Below are 15,116 nucleotides of genomic sequence, written 5' to 3'. Positions count from 1 at the left end.
AAGTGTGATGTTATACTGCCACCCTGGAAAAAACATACAGAATAAGAAAGAGCATCAAAGACGAAACTTAGGAATACTGACACTCTAAATGCTTCAGAACAACAACAAGAACAACAAGAACAAAGCCTAGAGAAGGAAAATAAATAGGGCCATGTAAAACAAAGGAGAGAAGAATTTCCAAAAGAAATGTACTGTCAAAAGTGAATGGTATTAAGAGGTACAAATTTCCAGTTATAAAATAAGTCACAAAGATGAAAAGTACAGCATTGGGAACATAGTCAATAATACTGTCATGACTTTTTCTGGTGACAGATGGTAACTACACTTACTATGGTGAGCATTTTGTTATGAATGCAGTTGTTGAGTCACTATGTTGTACACCTGAAACTAATATGATATTGTATGTCAACCATATTTAAATTTCTTTTTTTATTTTATTTTATTATGTTATGTTAGTCACCATAAAATACATCATTAGTTTTTGATGTAGTGATCCACAATTCATTGTTTTCGTATAACACCCAGTGCTCCATGCAGTACGTGCCCTCCTTAATACCCATCACCAGGCTAACCCATCCCCCCACCCACCTCCCCTCTAAAACCCTCAGTTTGTTTCTCAGAGTCCATCATCTCTCATGGTTCATCTCCCCATCTGATTTCCCCCCCTTCATTTTTCCCTTCCTTCTCCTAATGTCTTCCATGCTATTCCTTATGTTCCACAAATAAGTGAAACCATATGATAATTGACTTTCTCTGCTTGACTTATTTCACTTAGCATAATCTCCTCCAGTCCTATCCATGTTGATGTAAAAGTTGGGGGATTCATCCTTTCTGATGGCTGAGTAATATTCCATTGTATATATGGACCACATCTTCTTTATCCATTCATCTGTTGAAGGGCATCTCAGCTCTTTCCACAGTTTGGCTATTGTGGACATTGCTGCTATGAACATTGGGGTGCATATGGCCCTTCAAGTCCTAGCAACAGCAATCAGACAACAAAAAGAAATAAAAGGTATTCAAATTGGCAAAGAAGAAGTCAAACTCTCTCTCTTCGCAGATGACATGATACTTTATGTGGAAAATCCAAAAGACTCCACCCCCAAATTACTAGAACTCATACAGCAGTTCAGTAATGTGGCAGGGTACAAAATCAATGCACAGAAATTTCAGTTGCTTTCTTATATACTAACAATGCAACTGTAGAAAGAGAATTAGAGAAATGATTCCATTTACAATAGCACCAAAAACCATAAGATACCTTGGAATAAACCTAACCAAAGAGGTAACGGATCTAAACTCTGGGAACTACAGAACACTCATGAAAGAAATCGAAGAAGACACAAAAAGTTGGAAAAACATTCCATGCTCATGGACCGGAAGAATAAACATTGTTAAAATGTCTATGCTACCCAGAGCAATCTATACCTTCAATGCCATCCCGATCAAAATTCCAATGACACTTTTCAAAGTGCTGGAACAAACGATCCTAAAATTTGTATGGAATCAGAAAAGACCCCGAATCGCCAAGGAAATGTTGAAAAAGAAAAACAAAGCTGGGGGCATCATGTTGCCCGATTTCAAGCCACATTACAAAGCAGTGATCACCAAGACAGCATGGTACTGGCACAAAAACAGATATAGACCAATGGAACAGAACAGAGAGCCCAGATATGGACCCTCAACTCTATGGTCAAATAATCTTTGACAGCACAGGAAAAAATATGCAATGGAAAAAAGAGACTCTCTTCAATAAATGGTGCTGGGAAAATTGGACAGCTATATACAGAAGAATGAAACTCAACCATTCTCTAACACCATACACAAAGATAAACTCAAAATGGATGAAAGACCTCAATGTGAGACAGGAATCCATCAAAATCCTAGAGGAGAACATAGGCACTAACCTCTTCGACATCGGCCACAGCAACTTCTTTCAAGATACATCTCCAAAGGCTAGTGAAACAAAAGGGGAAATGAACTTTTGGGACTTCATCAAGACAAAAGGCTTCTGCACAGCAAAGGAAACAGTCAACAAAACAAAGAGGCAACCCACAGAATGGGAGAAGATATTTGCAAATTACATTATAGACAAAGGGCTGATTTCCAAGATCTATCAAGAACCTCTCATACTCAACACCCAAAAAACAAATAATCAGGTTTAAAAATGGGCAGAAGACATGAACAGACACTTCTCTGAAGAAGACATACAAATAAATGGCTAACAGACACATGAAAAAATGTTCATCATCATTAGCCATCAGGGAAATCCAAATCAAAACCACATTGAGATACCACCTTACACCAGTTAGAATGGCAAAAATTCACAAGGCAAGAAACAACAAATGTTTGAGGAGGTTGTACAGAAAGGGGAACCCTCTTACACTGTTGGTGGGAATGCAAGTTGGTACAGCCACTTTGGAAAACAGTGTGGAGGTTCCTCAAAAAATTAAAAATAGAGCTACCCTATGATCTAGCAATTGCACTACTGGGTATTTACATGGCATCAACTTTTAATGAAAGTCCATTAATAATACTCCTCAGTCCTACAGACCTTTGCACTTGCTCAGCAGTCACTCAGTTAGTAGGATCATGAGCTTATTTTAGAACCCATGTATCTAACACCTTTTGTAAACCTAAAGCCAACCTGAGAGGCTTAAACCTGAATCATCTGAGCTGTTAGATGAGCTATCATTTGAACTCCTCACCCTAATACGAAAATAAATTTTTCAGGATCAAATCAAATCATATTCAAATTTATACAATAATATCTATGTTGCAATCTAAGTACCTCTAACTAGAAATTTTTCAATGTAATTTATAATTATGTTTGCCACAATCCTATAGCCTCTGTTTTACAATTTCAATTATAAAAAATCTAACTGGCACAAAGAGTTGAAATACAATTTCAATTTACTCTCACCAGGAGGCATTGGTGCATTGATACCACCATGGTTTGAATAACTGAGCCAATGCTTTGTGTAAGATTAAGACAATCACTCTTACTAAGTCCTAACACAGATTTTCAAATCATGAATTCTCCATCCCTATGTACCCGTCATAAATTATTACCTCTTAGCTCCAAATTCGTCCTTTTTGCTTGCTCTGTGAGAATAGATCTGGGCCCCTTAAATATTTTCCACTGTCAGCTACACGGTGTCAAACTTTGTCAGTAGAGGCTGCTGGAGAGACGCTGTAGGCGGAAAGGGCTTTGCCTCCCGGTTCTGAGGTACTCGCTTGGCCGGCTCCTGCAGCGTGTATAGCTTCTCCAGAGCCAGCCTCCGGAAGTACAAAGATGGCAGCAATACAGATGCCATCATCACCTTCAGGCAGATTTGTAGCACTGCTTCACGAGAGACACCTCCTCAACAACTTTTCCCAGAGCCCTGGAGGGCAGAACTCTAGCCAGTTCCTGAGGGCAGATTTCCAGTAAATTCCCCCACAGTACCATCACAATTAGGTCACTGGGACTCTGACATCCAGTTAGGGCTGTGCCTTTTCCCATAGGGTTCAGATCTCAGCTGTAGAGGAGGAGGGCAGAGGGGGGTCTATTCCTCAGACTCTCTATCTCAGCCCTGGGTAGTAACTGCCTTTATATCTGTTATATTGTATTCATTCATGTTCTCTTCTTACTAGCAAAACCCTCATTGCTCCAATGTCCTGTTGTAGTTAATAATTCTTTAGATAAAACTTTCTCTGTTCAAGGTGCTGTAAGACATCTCTCTCTTGATTTGACCCAGACTACTAAACGTTTTTTTTACATCTACCTTTATTAAATAATTAAACTAATAAACTAAACAACAGTAACTCACTATAAACTTTGAAGGTGATAACATCACAACTTTTAAAGAAATAAAAGATTCACATTATACCTTTTGCAATAAATCTTAACTTGGCTAGTTCACCATATTTCCCAAGATGGAGCTAGACACCCTCCCTGATGGGTTTTCCTTAACCTTTACATAGCCTTTATGTGAAAGGGGAAAGAAGAAATACAACTGAAAAACCCTGGAAGGAGAGTTGAGAATGAATCCCGTTGCTAGAAGCCTGTGTATCTCATTTGTTTAAATTCTCACAATGACTCAAAGAAGTATTATTATTTCGATTTTCTCTATGGGGGAATTGAGATCTAGAGAGGTTAAATCACTCACCAAAGATCATGCACCTAGTAAACAGTGGATATGGGATCCAAAGCCAGGTATGCCTTATTCCAAACTCCCTACATTTCACCTCAGAGAGCTTCCCAAGATGGATTTTTGCTTTTGTGGAATTGGCTCCCTTTTCTCTGTTGCAGACACAGGAGGCTGCTCATTTGGACTGAACTGTTCATTTGTGTTTTCATCCTCTTTGCCCTTAGAACAGCTGTTGCTTCTCTCTATATGTCTCAGAAGAAAAAGAAAGCAAGAAACAACTACCTGGTATTCAACCACCACTGGGACCAACCAAAAAAAAAATGTTTTCATGTGTATTTCCCCTCAAAAAGAAAGATTTTCTGCCATATGAGAAAAGGAGCAAAATTGTACCCTGCCTTTTCTTTTTCCAATCAAAATAGGTTATTTAGACTGCAATCATATAATTAAACTTAAGCCCTAGAAGTACTGGTTTATATTATACTAAAATAGCATATTTTTCAAGTGCTGAGAGAAAAAAAAAAAACCTGACAACCCTAAAAATTACATACCTGGCAAAAAAAAAAAAATCCTTCAAATATGAAGGCAAATTAAGACATTCTCAGATGACGCAAAATTAAGGGACTGGAGCTCTAAGGGTAGCAAATCTACCCTTAGAGAATGCCTACAGGGAATTATCCAAACAGAAAGTAAATGACTTCAGAAAGGAAGAAATAACAATGCAATCGGTTAAAAAGTGGGGCGGGGGATATAACAGATTATACTTCTCCTGAGTTTTTTAATTATGTTTGATGACTGAGGCAAAAACTATAATACCAATTGATGGGGTGCTCGATGTGTGTAGAGAAAACAAATTTTTCAAGTGGGGAGGGCAAAGGAATCTAAATGGAAGTAAGATTTCTACACCTCACTTAAAGTGGCAAAATGTTCCCAGCAGATTGTTATCACAGTTACATATGTTCATTATAAAACTAAAGCAACCCCTAAGAAAACAATACATCTAGAAAAGGTTCAAGCGAGATGAGGACCCTTCTATCAGAAGTTAATGTCCACTAGAGAGAATCTACTTCAGAAAAAGCATTTGACAGCCAGATGGACAGGATGACTCAGTCCACTGACCCTCTGTCTTCAGCTTCTCTTGTGCTTGAATAAAGTAGCCAAGAACTAGACTAGCCATGGTGGAAGAGACGGACCTGTGCATGGTCCATGGGTCCATGGACCATCAGCTGAGCTCGCTCTTGCCAAAATGATCTTGCTATTGCCCCGCTGAATGTCTAACTTGCCAGCAGTAGAGAACAACAGTGAGTCCTCGGATGGTACTATCCTTCAGTAAGACCAACAAGAGAATGATACCCTGGAAAGAGTAATATTCCATCCTGTCTGTGCTTGACCCACTCACTATTCCAGGTCTGGCTTTGCCTTTTCTGGTCACACTTCCCAGCCAGCACCACTACCAGGGGCTTAAAGAATGTCTATTTAGTGTCCTGCATAAGGTATAACATTACCATGAAGTTACATACCCCCTGTACAGCAAAGGAGGAGCAACAGTAGTCTTGTGACAACAGCATCCATTGTTCGAACCATTTATTGTGCCAACCACGCTGCCAACCCAATAAAAGGCGGAAATGGACTCTTAAGTGTGCTGCTGAAGTAGCAGCTTGAAGAGAACACCTTGAAAGGATAGGACCCTCTCTTTTACAGTTCAGCATACACCTTAATTCGACAGCCACTCGACAGTACTATGCCTGTAAAAGTAGAACGAATGGTCTGGCCAAGAAGAGATGGAGTTAGAAGCAGTCCCACTCATTATCAACCCCCAGGAACCCACTTGGGGAAACATGCATACTGTCCCCACAATTTTAGGCTTTGTATAATCCTTCCACCACGGACACAGCAAGAAGCCCACTCATCTTAGAGTTAACACTGCTTCCTGTTCACTTTGGGATCCTTACAGCAGAGATAAGCAAGCAAAGAAAAGAATTACTATACTGACAGTGATAATCGACCATGATAATCAGGAGGACCCATAACTTCTGTGATAGATTAAGGCAAGGAGGAATATGCGGAGCACTCGGGTAAGCCATGTGACTTTCATTCCCAGTTATAATTGTATACGGGAAAGCACAGCAACCATGACCTGGTAAAGGCAGAGTCACCAGAAGGCTCACACCCTTCAGAATAAGGATGAGGCCTCGGCATCCCACCAGGCAAACTGCACAGATTGGCAGAAGTCCTAATCACTGGAGAGAGGAATTTAGAATTGGTAGTAGAGGCAGGAGGTGATTCCTATTAGTTATAACCTCAGAACAAACTGCAGCAGCAGCAGCTTGAGCTCCTCCCAGGAATACCCTTATAAGGTTTTCCAATCAGAATTCTGGAAAGGCTGCACCATGACATATGGGTATGTGAGCTCAAAGGATGAACTGTAAAGAATGCTATTGGTAAACCGCCATCATTATGTAAACAGGGGGGTCAACTTTTCCCCCCAGCAACTATATTAGTTGATAACACAGCTACTCCTGTCTCTGGAGACTTGTCCTCACACAAACAGCACAGCCTTGCCTAAAGTTACCCCCCACCCCTCCCAAGGGAAGACCACTGCCAGTGACTGAGTCCCATGGGGTAGGAGAGACTTTCTTGTACAATTTGTTCTGCACAGCTTTCTGTGGGATCAAACAAGCTAGTCTCCACCTGAGCCCACTTTCTGGATCAGCATCTGTCTTTTTTTTTTTTAGCCTATTTTTCTCAATTCTCTTCACCTGTTTTTTTATAAACCACTTGAACAAGAATTCCTATCCCATGTCCTGCTCAAAAAACTCAAGCTAAGACACTTGTGAGTCTTAAAACCTTGCTCTGCTACATATGCTTTGGGAAACTTGATAGATTTCCATAAAATCTGACACTTGAAAGCAAAATGTTAAATTTAAATCTGTAGGTAACACAAACTCTGTTATAATTGGATACATTTCATATTACTTAAGTTAGGAAACCGAAATTTATGGTAAATGTAATAAAACACCAATAATTCAAGAAAGTAAGTAAGCTTCCTATTTCTGCTTTGATGATGTCTTTCCAAAATCTTCATTACTCTAACGGCAGGAAACATGCAATCACACAAAGAGCTTAACTTTAAAATTAATTGGTTTGTATGCCAAGAAAATTGCAACAGCAGTCGCCTACAACTGAAAGAAATGACTTTTGAAATCATTTTGACATAAAATTTATTCTGCTTATTTTTAATCATTATTCAGGTGATTTTCTCAAAAGTCCAATTAAAAAAAAACATTTTGCAAAACAAAGTCACAAATCAACATTTTACTGTAGAGGGAAATATTTCTAGAAATGATATATAATACAACGGATTCAAAAAACATTAAATTGAGGAAAAAACAAAAACATCACAGAGAATTTAAAATCTTAATTGCTAAACATAATAGTAGGAAACCTGGTGGGTTCAGCTCTTCTCTAGACAAAACACAGAGCAAGTGTATTATTTTTTCACTCTGGTTCTCCTAGACTTTAAGACTAGGAATTTATAATCTAGGTGACCAAAATAAAATTATGGAAAAAAATGCTCCTATCACTATTACAGAAATGTTATCAAAATTCATTATTCATCTTTCATAAATCTAGTATTTATCAAATTTCATTTTCCATTAGAGGGAGCTTCCAATATTTTGATAAACTATGGTGATTAGCATTTAAATTAGCATGAAATCTTACCACAGAGTTTTGGTACAGAATATGATGGTACCCTACATATTGAAATAATGATTTCTTTTCAAGTTCTTTAGCCTATTTTCCAAGGCCCTTCTAAGCTTTGGCCCTAATCAACCTTTATAAGCTTATCTCTGACAATCCCTACATGGGCCCCATAGATTAACAAAACTGGGCAATTCGCTCTTCTCCAATAAATCCCTTATTTCTCTGCATTTATTTCTTTACTGCAACAGAATAATTTCATCACTAGGCTCTGGAAGAAACTGCTTGAGTTCAAGTTCCTCAGCATTATTTTGAAGCAAACCCCAGAGATCAGTATCAATTGATCCATAAATACTTCATTGTATATCTTTAAGTCTAAGAGCCATTTTTTTTTTCAAAAACAGCCATGATGTCATTTATCATCACATCTAAAATATTAACAATAATTCCTTAATATCATCAAAGAAGCAGTGTTCAAATGTCCCTGATTCTCTTACACATTTTGAAGTGTTTAGTTTGAATCAGGATTCAAATAAGAATCACACATTACACTTGACCGTGTGTTTCTTATATCTCTCAAGAATTTTCCATGGATTGGAAGAATAAATACTGTTAAAATGTCTACACTACCCAAAGTAATCTACACATTTAATGCAATCCCTACAAAAATACCAATAGCATTTTTCACAGAACTAGAACAAACAACCCTAAAATTTATATGGAACCAAAAAAGACCCAAAATAGCCAAAGCAATCTTGAAAAAGAAAAACAAAGCTAGATATAATACAGTTCCTGACTTCAAGGTATATTATAAAGTTCTAGTAATCAAAACGGTATGGTACTGGCATAAAAATAGACACATAGATCAATAGAACAGAATAGAAAACCCAGGAAAAAACCCATAATTATATAGTTAATTAATCTTCAACAAAGGAGGAAAGAATATACAATGGGAAAAAGACAGTCTCTTCAACAAATGGTGTTAGAAAACTGGACAGCAACATGCAAAGGAATAAAATTTACAGCATACACAAAAATAAACTCATAATGGATTAAAGACCTAAATGTGAGACCTGAAACCTGAAAATCTTAGAAAAGAGCAAAGGCAATACTTTCTCTGACATGGGCCATAGCAACATTTTTCTAGATATGTCTCCTGAGGCAAGGGAAATAAAAGCAAAAATAAACTAGGAAATAAAAAATAAATTGGAACTACATCAAAATAAAAGCTTCTGCACAGCAAAGTAAATGATCAACAAAACTAAAAGCAACCTACAGAATGGGAGAAGATATCTGCAAGTGACATATCTGATAAAGGGTTAGTATCCAAAATATATAAAGAACTTATAAATCTCAACACCCAAAAAATAATCCAATTAAAAAATGGGCAGAAGACATGAACAGATATTTCTCCAAAGAAGACATACAGATGGCCAACAGACACATGAAAAGATGCTGAACAACAGTCATCATCAGGGAAATGCAAATCAAAGCTACAATGAGATACTACCTCACACCAGTCAAAATGGCTAAAATCAAAAACATAAGAAAGAGGAGCACCTGGGTGGGTTAGTCAGTTAAGCAGCTGACTCTTAATTTTGGTGCAGGTCATGATCTCAGGGTCCTGGGATGGAGCCCTACATGAGGCTCCACACTCAGTTGGGAGTCTGCTTGAGGATTTTCTCTCTTCCTCTCTCTCTGCCCCTCCCCATGATCATGCACACACTCTCTCAAATAAATAAATCTTTAAAAAAAAAAAAGCCACAAACTACAACAAATGTTGGGAAGAATGTGGAGAAAAAGGAACCCTTGTGCATTATTGGTGGGAACGCAAACTGGTGCAGCCAGTGTGGAAAACAGTATGGAGGTTCCTCAGAACGTTAAAAATAGAACTACCCTACAATCTAGTAATTGCACTACTGGGTATTTACCCAAAAAATATAAAAACACTAATTCAAAGAGATACATGTACCCCTATGTTTATTGCAGTATTATTTACAGTGTCAAAATTATGGAAGCAGGCAATGTCCATCAGTGGATGAATGGATAAAGAAGATGTGGTATATATATACAAAGCAGTATTACTCAGCCATAAAAAAAGAATGAAATCTTGCCATTTGCAACATGGATGGAGCTAGAGGGCATTATGCTAAGTGAAACAAGTCAGTAAGAGAAAGACAAATACCACATGATTTCACTTACATGTGGAATTTAAGAAACAAAACAAATGAACAAAGGAAAAAGAAGGAGAGACAGAAACCAAGAAACAGATTCTTAATTATAGAGAACAAACTAATGATTATGAGAGGGGAGGTGGGTAGGAGGATGGGTGAAATAGGTGATGGGGATTAAATAGTATACTTATCATGAGAAGCACTGAGTAATGTATAGAATTGTTGAATCACTATATTGTACCCCTAAAACTAATACAACACTGAATGTTAACTATACTGCAATTAAAATGAAAAACTTATGGTTAAGCGACTGCCTTCGGCTCAGGTCATGATCCTGGAGTCCTGGGATCAAGTCCTGCATCGGGCTCCCTGCTCAGCAGGGAGTCTGCTTCTCCCTCTGACCCTCCCCCCTCTCATGCTCTCTCTATCTCATTCTCTCTCTCAAATAAATAAATAAAATCTTTATAAATAAATAAATAAATAAATAAATAAAATAAAATGAAAAACTTAATTTAAAAAAAAGTATAATCTGAGTAAAAGTTGAGCATTTAAACTATGGGCAGAATAGAGGGGTGCCTGAGTGGCTCAGTTGTTAAGCGTCTGCTTTCAGCTCAGGTCATGGTCCCAGGGTCCTGGGATCGAGCCCGGCATCGGGCTCCCTGCTCCGCGGGAAGCCTGCTTCTCCCTCTCCCACTCCCCCTGCTTGTGTTCCCTCTCTCACTGTCTCTCTCTCTGTCAAATAAATAAATAAAACCTTTAAAAAAAAAAAAAAAACCACTATGCGCAGGATAGAAATGCAGCTGGTCCGTAGGTGTGATTGGACACAGGGGCTAGAATGCCATAAAATTTCTCACTCCATCTCTTGGGGCGCCTGGGTGGCTCAGTCGTTAAGCGCCTGCCTTCGGCTCAGGTCATGATCCCAGGGTCCTGGGATCGAGCCCCACATCAGGCTTCCTGCTCCATGGGAAGCCTGCTTCTCCCTCTCCCACTCCCCCTGCTTGTGTTCCCTCTCTCGCTGTGTCTCTCTCTGTCAAATAAATAAAATCTTTAAAAAAAAAAAATTTATCACTCCATCTCTTGCCTCTTCTTACTATTCAATGTGTGTTTCTTTGTCTCCTATTTCTCTTGGGACTGCTTCTTCTGTTCCCCAATCCATAGACTGCCTTATTTGATAGGGTGCCAAGAGTTATAAAGGTTTACCTATCACAGCTTCTTCCCCCCTGGAGAGATTATGCCATCATTTTGTCCCAAATCACCAAGTTATAGGGATAGAACTCACTGGCCAACTTGGCCAAGGGTTTAAGTCAATTTGTAACACGGCTCCTTCAGAGGTACCATGTATAATGGCAGAAGGAACATTGTGACAATTAAAAGATACAACTAGTCCCATAGATACCCACTGCAATATCCTAGCACAAGGACTTAATACCTATGAGACTAAGGGTAAATTGCTTAAGCACTCTGATACTGAAATTCCACATATGTAAAATATGGACAACATTGTTCCTATTTTCCATCCAGGGTTTCTGTGAGAAACAACAGAATGAAGATTCTAATAACACTTAGTAAACTAAAAAGCAAGATAAATAAAAAAGAAGGATTATGGTGATGATGATGTAACACCCCAACATCAAAAGAGATTTCTCTTCCTCTGTATACTTATTTATGGGTCATATAAATAGTACCACATAGTAAACCATGGGATTCTCTTGCCAAATATTCCTCTCATATGTAAATGTCTTGTCTGTTTCCTCAGCCATATAGTACATGCTATGAGGAGAATAATTGTAATCTAAGTAGGGATTGCAAACTGGTGACCCACAGATGTAATTTGTCTTAAATGCCCTTGACTGTCACACTTTCTCTAGAACACACATCAAGTGACCCCTATTAACTTACTTGACTCTTGAAACCTGTCTGGCCACTGAAGTCTTTTGAATCTGTGACCCCCAAACAAGAAAGAGCATAGACCATAGAGAAGAAAAACTGTTACTTTAAATGTTGGTGGCAATAATTTTTAAAAAATGTTCTCTGGGTAACAAAATAATTGGTAGTCGATTATGGTTAGGGATTTTTTTTTTCTCCTTCATAGTATATATATGTGGCTATCCACCAAAGTGTTAACAGTGATTGTGGCTGGGAAATCAGATCTTTTTCCTACTGAAATAGTAGGATCTTTCTTCCAAAAACTCTACTATTCTTATAAGAGCAAAAACTGTAAGTTATTGTTTAGGAAGTGAATGAGTAAACTTGGCCCGGCAACTCATGGTCTATCACTTGGCTTACAGCCATCTTTTTATTGATTTCCCTGGTTCTCATTCCACTCTGCCTTAGGCTATTTGAAAAGCTGCAGCTAAAACCCATCCTCTGTTTTGACCATTTTCTGCCCAGTCATTTTATGCTTCAGCAAAATTCTTACTGTCTTCCTTAATGGACCTCTGGGAATGAAAGAACAACTTCAATAAAAGTACAGTGAATTAAACGATGGGACCAGGCCATTAACAAAACTCTAAGCCTGTCCTCGATTCTTAGAACATATTACATTAGCATAGCTCCTCGAGCTTTTAACATATTCTGATGCATATTATTTAACAAATAGGTGTTTACATTTATCAAATGCTTTTTCTACATCAATTTAAATAGTCACTTTTTTTGTCTATTAATAATGGTGAATTCTCTTGACATATTTTCTTGTGTTGAGACTTCAATGCATTCCTGGGATGAAATTGATCTGAACAATAAATTATTGTTTAAGAATCAAATGTTTCATTTCAACTAATATTTAATTTAGAATACTGAAACATGTATCCATAAGTGAAACTGGCTTGTCAGTTTTTTATTGCCTTTATCTGATATTGGAATCAAGATTGTACTAATATCATTAAATAAGCAGATAGTGCTTCTTATCTGGGAAAAAAAAATTGTAAGATCAGTGTTTCCTTGAAAATTTAGTAGAATTTCTGTGTGAAACAGACCAAGGGCTATAAAGTTTGGGTGGCAGGGAGGTCTTTTTTGACCATTTAATTTCTCTACTCCTTTTGACCTATTCAGTTTTCCTAATTTGGGCATTTTATATTTTTCCAAATAGTTTATGACTAAGATCTTGTAAGTTATCAAGTATATTCTGATTCAGTTATAATATTCTTTATTTAAAATCTGTTATATCTGTAGGCATTTTTCTTTTTCATTGCATGTTTCTGTTTTCATATGTTTTTTCTTTTTCTTGCTTGGTTTTGCCACAGACCTTTAGTTTTTTTGACATTTTTATTATTTGTAATTATTCATTTTAAAAATTTCTTCTTTATTGTTATCAATTCTTCTTCCTTGTTTCTTTTGGTTGGTTTCTTTGTATTTGCTCTGCTACATTTTCAACGTTTTCAAACTTTGTGTCTTGGTAAATTTATTTGAAACTATACAATTCTGTAAAGGACTATGTTAGCCATGTCTTACAAACAGTGACTTGTGAGGTTTTATTGTTAAGTCCTAGAACTTCATAATTCCCTTCATGGTCCCCTTTTCACTCAGGGATTATTTAAATATAAAACCTGACATTTAGGATTACATAAGCTATGCTTCTTTTCTTTTTTAAAATTTCTAGTGTTAATTGGTTATGGTCAGAGAACATAGCCTACATGATAATGATTCTTTGGAATTTAAGACTGCCTTTATGGTCTAGTAAGTTTTCCAGGTAAGGAATACACACACACACATACAAACTCATATATATAAAAAATAGTTTACATATATATGTGTGTGTATATTATATATATATAATATATATATAATAGTTCAAGCTTCTTTATTACATTACTTCTTTTATGTCTTAATGTTTGTCTGATTTATTTATCAACTTCTGAGGAAAGTATGTTAAAATCTCTTGCAACATATATTTTGTAAGTCTATTTCTCTCTACCATTATGCCATTGCAGCTTTGTATACTTTGAGGCTATATTGTTAAGTTATTCATGCTGCTTACACCTCCTTGCTCTGTTATTTTACCAGTATATGTCACCATCACCCTTTTCCCCATATAACATTTTTTGCTTTTATGTATCAAATATTAACATGTTAATATTAAGAGTCAGATATTAAGATGGCCACTCTCTTTTGGTTTGTAGTGGCCAATATGAGTTTTTATCCTTTTATTTTCAAATTTCCTGTCTTTTTGCCTGAACTGAGTCTAAATAGTGCACTGTTGATTTTTGTGTTTTATTTTTAAAAATATCATCTAAGTTTCCATCTTTTAATTGGTGAGATGAGCAATTTACATTTGTGTATTTTCCCCATGTATCTTTTTTCTCCTTTCCTACTTTCCTTAATTAGTTCAAGTTTTCTTCTCTGATATATATATACATATATACACAGCATTGATGCTGAGAATTCTGTCAGTCAGATTTCTATTCTAGTTGATCTGCTCTTTCTGTGACCTTTTAGAATTATCTCCTGTATTAATAGAGTTAACTTTTGATACCATGTGTCTGAGCATAGGTTTTTCTGTATCTATTCTGTATGGTAATCTCTGGGCCCTTTTAATCTGAAATCTCACATCCTTCTTGATTCTGAGATATTTATCGTAATTATTTTGCCCTCACTGTTCCTTCTGCCCCTTCTGGGATATCCTGTTATCCAGATTTGGGGACTTGACTTCTATTCTCTATATTCTTTTTCTTCATTATTTACTCTGCTTCTGACAGATTTCCTGAGTCCAGCATTCATGCTCACAAACTCAGTCTTCGGCTCTTATTATCCCACTGTTTATGCCATCTAATGAGTTCTTTATATCAACTCTTCATTTCTGATATTCCTACTTAGTTCTTTCTGGTTTTGTTATTGTTAATTTGTGTTACTAACAAACTCCTGTGGTAGGCTGAATGTTGGCTCTCCTAAAAAATGCCCATATCCCAGTCCCTGGAACCTGTAAATATGTTCCCTTACATGGTGTATTAATTTCCTAAGGCCTCCATAACAAAGTACCACAACCTGGGTGGCTTAAAACAACAGAAAAGTATTTTCTCACAGTTCTGGAGGCTAGATATCTAAAATCAAGGTGCTGGCAGGGCCATGCTCCCTCTGCAGGCTCTAGGAGAGAATCTGTCCCACACCTTTCTTT

The 15,116-nt window shown here is 37.2% G+C and overlaps 1 protein-coding gene across 30 annotated transcripts in view; it reads right to left on the bottom strand.

Moving 5' to 3' along the window:
- The window catches only part of GRXCR1 (glutaredoxin and cysteine rich domain containing 1), a 309,082-nt gene that overhangs the window by 229,494 nt on the left and 64,472 nt on the right, over window positions 1-15,116 (bottom strand). Inside the window, exon 3 of one of the 30 annotated variants that reach the window (XR_010409382.1) lies at window positions 1,908-1,956. The exons of the other annotated variants lie outside the window; for them this stretch is intronic. The gene's annotated coding sequence lies outside the window, so the exon portion shown is untranslated. The remainder of the gene's footprint in view (window positions 1-1,907; window positions 1,957-15,116) is intronic. 30 annotated transcript variants of the gene reach the window in all.

The sequence above is a fragment of the Mirounga angustirostris genome, unplaced genomic scaffold (genome assembly GCF_029215605.1).
Source record: "Mirounga angustirostris isolate CCGP_5_RB_7025 unplaced genomic scaffold, mMirAng1.0.hap1 SCAF_2, whole genome shotgun sequence".
NCBI lineage: Eukaryota > Metazoa > Chordata > Mammalia > Carnivora > Phocidae > Mirounga > Mirounga angustirostris.
Note: the sequence above shows the minus strand (reverse complement) of the source record. Positions and strands in the feature narration are given on the sequence as shown.